The sequence below is a fragment of the Bos taurus genome, chromosome 12 (assembly GCF_002263795.3).
Source record: "Bos taurus isolate L1 Dominette 01449 registration number 42190680 breed Hereford chromosome 12, ARS-UCD2.0, whole genome shotgun sequence".
Lineage (NCBI taxonomy): Eukaryota > Metazoa > Chordata > Mammalia > Artiodactyla > Bovidae > Bos > Bos taurus.
The window spans coordinates 76,395,971-76,406,853 of NC_037339.1; the positions used below are offsets into that span (position 1 = coordinate 76,395,971).

Below are 10,883 nucleotides of genomic sequence, written 5' to 3' on the forward strand. Positions count from 1 at the left end.
ATGCAGTGATGCCTCATTGGGCTTTTGAGTGTGTGTGTGTGTGTGCATGCTTGGGTGAAAAGGGGAGCAGAGGTGATGCGGAAGGGACCCAGGTGTGAGATGGCATTGTTTCAGCCCTGTCCTGCCACTAATGAGCAGATCCCTTCCAACGTAAAGCCTTTGACGGAAGTATTCCTTTTCCATCCTCAGAACTCCCGCTACTTTGTTCAATACTGCTTTCTGACAGTTCTCTTACTGTCTTAATATTACTCAAGATTATTGTATAACTTTGCAGGCTTATCCTTTCAAGTAGATCACAGGCCTTTCAAGGGCAAGAACCGCTGCTCCTTCTTTGGTTCAGGCCTCAAGTGTAACAGGACTTTGCATGTAGTAGATGTGTATTTGGAAGCGACAGGATGAGATGGTTGGATGGCATCGTCAACTCAATGGACATGAGTTTGAGCAAACTCTGGGAGATAGTGAAGGACAGGGAATCCTGGTGTGCTGCAGTCCGTGGGATTGCAGAGTCGATACACTGAGCAACTGAAGAATAAGGCACATATTTGTTAATCAAAACTAGGAATTTAAATAAGTGATATTGATTTTAAATATTTAAACTGATACAATGATAGACACCATTTCAGTGTTTTGTTTAGCTCTCAGATGCCAGAATGTGCTGTTCTGATCTTGTGAAATTTTGCATTTTAATGTGCATCCAGCCACATTGTCTTGTACACTTGCTCTCTGTTCATTGACAGTTGTTAAAAACAAATCAGCACTGGCAGAACTTGGCCAGCTTCTCTCTACACTTAGTTTGAACTGTTACCCATGGAACCAGCTCAAACATAAAGCTACAAAGAGGCTAATTGAAATCAGAATGCTGGGTTATTTCTCATTCAAATAAAACAGATGGCCCTCCTTGCCACACTTCAGTCAAATCTGGTGGGGTGGGGGTGATGAGTGTGTGTTTAACTCCCACACAAGCTTACTCTGCTCCTTGAAGGCATTACATGCAGCTACGGAAGGAAGTGTGGTGGGGGATGCCGGAGGGAGGGCTTTTATTTTGAAGATTTAAGAAAAAAGCACTTCAACAGGGATAGTCTGTGTTCACAGTTTCAATTTAGATTCTGAATATTTAATTTTGACTTATTCAAATTTTTCTTTGGAGTAGGTAATCCACACCCCTGGTTAACAATTCAAAATGTATAAGAGAATATAGAGAGAAGTAAGTCTACTTACTTGAAACTTTGTTCTTAATGTACCGACTTGAAACCTCATTTTTGATTTCCTATTTAACTGACAGTATTGAGTATTCTGTTTCAGAATTGGTTGTGAGAGTTTTAAGAAAGCAGCTGTGGAGATTGTATTTTTATTGGCCAGAGTATGTTTGATAGTACAAAGCATTAATGTTACAAAGTCACCTCATTGATATTTAATAGATTTGTAAGGTGGTATAAACCACCTCTTAGGACCTGTTTGGGAAAAGAAATTTGAGAGAAACTTGAGAAAATTCTCTCACTCCATAGCGAGGTAGTTGCCGCAGCTTCACTGCCCAGAGACTACAAGACGACGAGAGATCTAAAAAGACCCCAGCTCACAAAGGGTGTTTCCATAAAGAGTTGAGGTGGTGTCAGGCAGGAGTGCACCAGAGTGGGTCCCCGAAGCACATGGGTACCTTGGAGAAAACTCCCATCCTGGACACAGAATCTGTACCTAAGAGGAAATGACCTGAAACAAGACGATTTTATCAATGTTTAAAGGAATCAGAAAAAAAGACCTCAGCTCATGTGGCCCCTTGTTACTGATTTTGGAAAAGCAACTTAAGAACAGCCTGGTGCCTGGCTAAAATGTGCGCTTGGCAGTCTGTGTTGATGCTCACGCGTGCGTGCACACAGACACACACACACTCACACACACACACACACTCACACACACACACACTGTTTGCCTCAGGAGCTGGGTGCCCTCCCAACCCAGTCTTGTGAAAGCTTAATTTCAGAAGAAGCCATGATGTGTTTACTTTCTGCCTCAGGTGTGAACTTTGTGTTTTTCACATCTCTGTCAGAGCAGTGGCATTTTGAACCGTATGGGTACCAGTGAAGTGAGCTTTGATTCCTCGGGGCAAGAAGTCCAAGGATCAGGGTGAACAAATGGGGAGCCGTTCCTTCCCCGCACCCTCGTCGTCGCTCCCCTGAGGTGGCCGACTTCACGCTCCCGAGCAGCCCCTCCGGGTGTGAAGGGACCCCGCTTGTTCCCCCTCACTGTCAGCTTGGCTGTGGCTGCGAGCCCAGGCGCACCGGAGCCTCAGGCACTCGGGGCTCAGGCTCCGGGCTCGGGCGGTCCCCCAGGCACATCCTGCTGTGTGTGCCCTGGCCACCAGGGTAGTCCCAGGACGAGACCCCTACCAACCGAAACCCAAGAGCTGGTGGGGAAATGGGCTCCAAGGAAAGTAAGGAGAGACCTCGCACCTGAGTGCCTGTGAGCTGCCCTCTTTCACTGGAAGATGTAGCCTACTTTCAGAACCCTGAAAAATCCATAAACTCTTATTTCGATCCCACCTGACCGACACTTAGATTCAAATATTTACTCTTCAAGAGAGCGGCAGAGGATGAGATGGTTGGATGGCATCACTGAATCAATGGACATGAACTTGGGTGAACTCCGGGAGATGGTGAGGGACAGAGAGACCTAGCATACTGCAGTCCATGGGGTCACGAAGAGTCGGACACAACTTCGTGACTGAACAAGTGTGAGTCAACGTATGTGAAGTTCTCCCAGCAGGTGACAAAAGGCTAAAAGGCAGTTGGATACGGATGTCATTGTATATTAAACCACAGTTACCTCTGATCTCAATGTTCTAGTTACAAACCCAGTGGTTTGGCATTGCAATGTTTATCCTAATTTTATCCGATTTTCTGCAGCATTTAGATATTCTATATGTGCATTATGAAGACTAGTACGTTATTCATTTTCTTAAAATCCTAGTGTGACCATACAGGAAGGAGAGGAATTGCTGGAGCATGTGAGCATTGTTGGGAGAGGGAGAGGCTTCTGGCAAGAAGCAGCTGACTGGTGGCGCAGGCAGAGGGTTTACATTGCTGACTGGGTGGTGGAAGCAAGCCCCAGTCCCCTCCAGTCAAGGCATGGGACGCAGGTAGAAACCACTGGAGGTTGACCAAGAAGTGTGTTGACTGCTGGTTGAGAAGCCCGGATCCACTGGCTTTCTCGTGAACAGAAAACATGAACAAAATACAGGGTAGGAGGTGACAGTTGAATGGCAACTGTTCTTGAGTCAAAAGGTGGGGAGTTAAAGGAAAGACAGTGACTTGATTTCAGTTTCTGGTCTGACTCCCACCCTCCTGCCACTTGCTCTGTAAGCTGCAGGGCAGCTCAAGGTGTCCTTGTCTACATCGGGCAGGGCAGGAAGCCAAAGTTCCACCTGTCTGTGAGCACCCCGTAAGCACTTGGAGGGGCAAGCCTTAGGTGGGCAGGATGCCGAGGGATGTAGGGGGAGGGAAGTTCTGGAACCCTGAAACCAGGCAACCAGCATCCCTCGGAGACAGGAGCTATGCCACAAACTCCCTCGTCTTCAAATGGGATTCAATGAGCTCCTCAGTCAAAGGCCAGGCTCCCCTGGTGGCTCAGACGGTAAAGAATCTGCCTGCAATGTGGAAGACCTGGCTGGGTTCCATCCCCGGGTCAGGAAGATTCCCCTGGAGAAGAAAATGGCACCCCACTCCAGCATTCTTGCCTGGAGAATCCCATGGACAGAGGAGCCTGGCTGGCTACAGCCCATGGGTCCACAAAGAGACACGACTAAGCGACTAACATTTTCACTTTTCAGTCAAAGCCAGGTCCTAGAACCTGCTCAGGACCTTGATGGACTAGGATGTGGCTACCCGCTCCAGTATTCTTGTCTGGAAAATCCCATGGACAGAGGAACCTGGTGAGCTACAGTCCGTGGAGTTGTTAAGAGTCATACTTGATTGAGCACGCACACATGCATGCAGGGCCTTGATTCAAGAATGGCTGAGCCAGGCTGAGCCTCCTGATGGAGTGTGACTGGGGTGACACCCCAAACAGACTTTTCACACAGCCGGAAGCTGCAGATCGGGGTCCCCCAGGGCCCATCCTGCTGGCAGACAGGGCTTTTGACACACAGTGCCCACGAAGGCACAGGAGACCTACTCTCTAGTTTCTTAGGATTTCTGGCAGGTTCTGAGGTTTGGCTGGGCTTTGGCGACCAGTTACTTCCAAGCAGTTGTCTACTTCACATAGAAACATAGGCCTTTCTAGGGAATACATCGGAGAAGGCAATGGCACCCCACTCCAGTACTCTTGCCTGGAAAATCCCACGGGCAGGGGAGCCTGGTAGGCTGCAGTCCATGGGGTCGCTAGGAGTCAGACACGACTGAGCGACTTCACTTTCACTTTTCACTTTCATGCATTGGAGAAGGAAATGGCAACCCACTCCAGTGTTCTTGCCTGGAGAATCCCAGGGACAGGGGATCCTGATGGCTTGCCGTCCATGGGGTCGCACAGAGTCGGACACGACTGAAGCGACTTAGTAGCAGCAGCAGGGAATACATAAAACATCTCCTTTCTACCTTCTCTGACCTCCCTTCCCTCTTCACATCCGGCAGAAGCACCAGAATTCCTCAACTGGCAAAGAATCCAGCACGTTTCTCTAGGGAGGACCGGGACACAGCTCACTCGCTTTTTCTTTTTATTGACAAGAATACGTTCTTTTTTTTTTTTTTTCTTTTTTTCTCTGTCTCTTCTTTTGAGAGAATTGTCAATCTATATGCAATTTTAAGAAACAACACAGATGGCCCCAGATTACCTTTTGCCCAGGTCCCCTAGTAATGACATCTTGCAAAGCCATCGCACAATATCAAAATCAGGACATTGACACTGATTTGTGAAGATACAGAACATCTCTATTACGAGGATCCCTCGGGTTGCCCTTTCATAGCTACCCCCACCTCCCTTAGCCTCCTTCCACCATTAATTCACTCTCCGTCTCTAGAATTTTACCACTTCAAGAATATCATTTAAATGGACTCAAGCAGTATGTGATCATTAGGCCTGGCTTTCTCCACTCACTATCAGTCTTTGGAGACTCATCCCAGCTGTACTGTGCATCAGTTCACTATCTTTTATCAATGACAACATTCCAGAGTATGGATGTTCAGAGTTTGTCTCCCACATTGAAGGACATTGGGATCGTTCCCAGTTTGGAGCAAATATGAATAAAGCCTCTCTGAACATTTTTATACAGATTTTTTCTGCAAGAACACGAGTTTTCATTTCTCTGGGATAAATGCCCAAGAATGAAATCACAAGGTCAAATGGTAGTTCCATGATTAGTTTTATAAGAAGCTGCCAAACACGCACAGAGTGGCTGGGTACCATTTTACATTCCCGCTGGGAACATGGGAAAGATGCACTTCTCCACATTCTCACCAGCCCTTGGTGATGTCACTATTTTTTGTGTTCTGATAGGTATGTACTGACATTGTGGTTTTAATCGGTATTTTCCTTATGGCTACTGATACTGGGTATCTTTTCATGGGCTTAGTTGACATCTTTGGCAAAATGTCTGTTCATGTCCGTTGCCCATTTTCTGATTGGATTGTCTGATTGGGTGGAGATGGGGGGAAGTTCTGAAATTAACCCAGTAATTCTTTTGGGTCTTTGCTCATCCCCTGGATCTCTTCAGTTCAGTTCATATCAGTCGCGTATGACTCTTTGCAACCCCATGAATCGCAGCACGCCAGGCCTCCCTGTCCATCACCAACTCCCGGAGTTCACTCAGATTCACGTCCATCGAGTCAGTGATGCCATCCAGCTATCTCATCCTCTGTCGTCCCCTTCTCCTTCTGCACCCAATCCCTCCCAGCATCAGAGTCTTTTCCAATGAGTCAACTCTTCACATGAGGTGGCCAAAGTACTGGAGTTTCAGCTTTAGCATCATGCCTTCCAAAGAAATCCCAGGGCTGATCTTCAGAATGGACTGGTTGGATCTCCTTGCAGTCCAAGGGACTCTCAAGAGTCTTCTCCAATGTCACAGTTCAAAAGCATCAATTCTTCGGCGCTCAGCCTTCTTCACAGTCCAACTCTCACATCCATACATGACCACAGGAAAAACCACAGCCTTGACTAGACGGACTTTTGTTGGCAAAGTAATGTCTCTGCTTTTGAATATGCTATCTAGGTTGGTCATAACTTTCCTTCCAAGGAGTAAGCATCTTTTAATCTCATAGCTGCAGTCACCATCTGCAGTGATTTTGGAGCCCAAAAAAATAAAGTCTGACACTGTTTCCACTGTTTCCCCATCTATTTCCCATGAAGTGATGGGACCGGATGCCACAATCTTAGTTTTCTGAATGTTGAGCTTTAAGCCAACTTTTTCACTCTCCACTTTCACTTTCATCAAGAGGCTTTGTAGTTCCTCTTCACTTTCTGCCATAAGGGTGGTGTCATCTGCATATCTGAGGTTATTAATATTTCTCCCAGCAATCTCGATACCAGCTTGTGTTTCTTCCAGTCCATCGTTTCTCATGATGTACTCTGCATAGAAGTTAAATAAGCAGGGTGACAATATACAGCCTTGACGAGCTCCTTTTCCTATTTGAAACCAGTCTGTTGTTCCATGTCCAGTTCTAACTGTTGCTTCCTGACCTGCATACAGATTTCTCAAGAGGCAGATCAGGTGGTCTGGTATTCCCATCTCTTTCAGAATTTTCCAGAGTTTATTGTGATCCAGACAATCAAAGGCTTTGGCATAGTCAATAAAGCAGAAATAGATGTTTTTCTGGAACTCCCTTGCTTTTTCCATGATCCAGTGGATGTTGGCAATTTGATCTCTGGTTCCTCTGCCTTTTCTAAAACCAGCTTGAACATCAGGAAGTTCACGGTTCACATATTGCTGAAGCCTGGCTTGGAGAATTTTGAGCATTACTTTACTAGTATGTGAGATGAGTGCAATTTGTGGTAGTTTGAGCATTCTTTGGCATTGCCTTTCTTTGGGATTGAAATGAAAACTGACCTTTTCCAGTCCTGTGGCCACTGCTGAGTTTTCCAAATGTGCTGGCATATTGAGTGCAGCACTTTCACAGCATCATCCTTCAGGATTTGAAAGAGCTCAACTGGAATTCCATCACCTCCACTAGCTTTGTTCATAGTGATGCTTTCTAAGGCCCACTTGACTTCACATTCCAGGATCTCTTAGCCAAGGATTATTAGCAAGGTGGGGGTAGGGTGAGGGATTTGCATTTGAATCCCTATTTTCTGCTCTCAGTGGGGTGACAGGACGTGTATTCACAGCAGCTTAGAAGCAGGGATGAGCATCTTTCCTCCAACCTGCTCTCTGAGGAGGGGCAATGAGGGAAGGGAGAAATGATGGGCTTCATGTTTCATGATAATGGGCTCCGTGATCTCCGTCTGTGACCACCAGGCCCAGAGAGTCTTAAATCAGTGCCTCCAAAACTTCCACGTGCCTGTCAGTCACCTGGAAATCGTAAGATGCAGATTTAGACACACCTGGCCTGGGGTGGGTTCCGGAGAGTCTGCCCTTCCCATCAGCTCCAGGAGGTGCAGTGCTCCTGGTTCCTGGCCTAGGTTTGAGCAGAAAGGGCCGAAAGAGCCCCTCCCTCTCACAGAGGAGGAAACCGAAGCCCAGGCAAGTTAAACAATTTACCCCAAATCACAAAGTCCACAACCAGCTCTCTTCCCAGTCCCATTGCCACCTTCAGTGGCAGCATCCCCTGTGGCGCCACCCCCCCCCCCCGCCCCCACCTGCTCAGGGAGAATGACGTTCTTCTCAGGAAGCGGCCAGAAAACCCTGCCCTAGGATACATTTGAGTCAATGAGTTACTTGTTTCCTCCCAGGGATTTCTGCAGCTTGGGTCTGGTCTTGAGGGGTTTCGTGTCCACTAAGCAGATTCCAGGCTATATCAATGCATAGTGAGCACCTATCCCATAAACCGAATTTCATCAAATCAGCAAGCTACAAACTTACAGGGCGTGTGAGAGTGGTGTGTTTAGGGCTGGCTTGTGTGCCTGTCCCCTCTCCCACCCCACAAATTCATATGTTGAAGCCCTAATGCCCAGTGCCTCAGAGTCCAACTGTATTTGGATACAGGTGTTTTAAAGAGGTAATCAAGTTCAATGAGGTCATTAGGGTGGGCCCTAATCCAATATAACCGAAGTCGTATGAAGAGAAGATGATAACACAGATACACACAGGAGGAAGATGGTCATTTACAAGCCAAGGAGCGGGGACTCTGGAGAGATCAAATCTGCCAATACCTTGAGCTTGGGCTTATGGCCTCAAAACTGTAGGGAATTAATCTATGTTTTGTAAACCACTCAGTTTATGATACTCTGTTATGGCAGCCCTACAAAAAAAACTAACATACCAGCTAATAGGAAGGGGAGAGAGGGGAGGTAGCAATATTCTTTGGCATAGCCTTCAGGCAGGTGTGCTAAGGGCGGCCATCTTTCAGCAGCAGATTACTTCCTCATCCGTCCCCAACCCTGCCTTGATTTTCTCCATAGTTACCTACCTCTGTATTGAACCTTGAGACTCCAGGCATCCTCGCTGTCCCCCACTTCACTTCTATTTACTTCTTTACCTGTTAAAGTATAAAATCCTGGAAGGTAAAACATGACTCTCAGACAGACATACACTTCTTGCTTGTTAATGATTTTATTTAACTTATTAATCAATGAGAATGAAGAAGAGGTGAAAACCAGGTCAAACGAGATTTAGACTTGCAGGGATTTATATTCTCCACTGGATAATATTCTTTTGCATTACTATGAACAGGATTCATTGGCATGGCTCAAGACAGAGAATGTTTGCGTGCCTATCCATTTTCTACACGCTTACTTCTATCGGTACATAACTAAATACTAGTCCAATCGAAAGCAATCAGAGGTGCACACACCCTTATAGGATCTGGTACTCCTGAACGATCTGGGGGACAACAGACTGGCATTTTATTGGAAGGATACTAATAATCTCTTTTGCCCATTTCCAAACCTTTGGCCATTTTCCTAGCATACCTATTTTGCAATGTGTAAGGGGGTCCCTGAGAGTGATTCACACTCAACTTGGTGGGTCAGGGGTGGGTGGGGAGGAAACTCACTCAGTCCTGACCTCACCTGGGGTCTGGTCCAGCCTGTCTCTCATGGGCCAAGCTAAAGTCATCCTACCAGCTGACCTCCTTCCAAGGCCACTTGAGCCCCACTTGGGCCACATCTACCTCCCTCCATGCATCCCAAGTGCACGCTAAGTTGCTTCTGTCATGTCCAACCCTGTGCGACCACACGGACTGCAGCCCGCCAGGCCCCTCTGTCCATGGGATTCTCCAGGCAAGAATACTGGAGTGGGTTGCCCTCCTCCAGGGGATCTTCCCAACCCAGGGATCCAACCCATGCCTCTCACGTCTACCTTCACTGGCAGGAAGGATCTTTACCACTACCTCTACCTGGGAAGCCTGCCATCTACATCTCTGGAGACCCACAGTTACTTGGTGCCTGAGAGGAAGAACAGACCCTCTGCCATTGTTCCAGCATTCTCCTTCTCAGCGTTCGCTACTTTGTCTTATTTAATGCACTTGTGAAAGTGCTGAATGTGGTAACTGATCACCCAGAGCCGGCCCTCAAGCTCTATCTACATCCGCTTCTTTGGTTCCAAGCTGGGAAAACTAATATCTGCTCCTTTAGTAATATACTTCCTCGCTCATTCTATGACATAGGCAGATAACAGCTCACAACAGGGCAGAAAGAGGATTTAGCAGAATAAACATTTAACAATATTTGAAACATTTATTCAACTTGAGTGCCTTTTATATGTTTGCCTTTATAATAAGAGCTAAGATATATATCCCATGGACGGAGGAGCCTGGTAGGCTGCAGTCCATGGGGTCGCTAGAGTTTGATACGACTGAGCGACTTCACTTTCACTTTTCACTTTCATGCATTGGAGAAGGAAATGGCAACCCACTCCAGCATTCTTGCCTGGAGAATCCCAGGTACGGGGGAGCCTGGTGGGCTGCCGTCTCTGGGGTCGAACAGAGTCGGACACGACTGAAGCGACATAGCAGCAGCAGCAGCAGCAAGATATATGTATTTTTTAAGAGTCAACCTGGGACTTCCCAGGTGGTCTAGTGGCTAAGACTCTGCACTCCCAACGCAGGGGGCCCAGGTTCAATCCCTGGCCAGGGAACTAGGTCCCACATGCCATGACTAAGAGTCCTCATGCTGCAACTAAGACCCGGCGCAGCCAAATACATAAATTTTTTTAAAAGGTCAACCTTCCCATTCTAATGGGGATAATAGCCAGGAAAGCAGATAACTAGCAAACTAATGATCTGAGAAGGGCCACTGCCATACATTCCCAAAGAAAGGCAATGCCAAAGAATGCTCAAACTACCGCACAATGGCACTCATCTCATATGCTAGTATGGAGAAGACAATGGCACCCCACTCCAGTACTCTTGCCTGGAAAATCCCATGGACAGAGGAGCCTGGTGGGCTGCAGTCCATAGGGTTGCACAGAGTTGGACACGACTGAAGCGACTTAGCAGCAGCAGAAGCACATGCTAGTAAAGTAATGCTTAAAATTCTCAAAGCAAGGCTTCAGCAATACGTGAACCATGAACTTCCAGATGTTCAAGCTGGTTTTAGAAAAGGCAGAGGAACCAGAGATCAAATTGCCAACATCCGCTGGATCATGGAAAAAGCAAGAGAGTTCCAGAAAAACATCTATTTCTGCTTTAGTGACTATGCCTTTGACTCGCTTTATTTAAAACCTTTGATTGTCTGGATCACAATAAACTGTGGAAAATTCTGAAAGAGATGGGAATACCAGACCACCTGACCTGCCTCTTGAG

General features: G+C 46.8%; 1 non-coding gene across 1 annotated transcript; it reads left to right on the top strand.

Annotated features, from left to right (window-relative positions):
* The first annotated feature begins 10,143 nt into the window (after positions 1-10,143).
* Positions 10,144-10,216, top strand: TRNAG-CCC (transfer RNA glycine (anticodon CCC)). Its single transcript has one exon. It is a non-coding gene; the product is annotated as a tRNA-Gly (tRNA).
* The last annotated feature ends 667 nt before the right edge of the window (positions 10,217-10,883 follow it).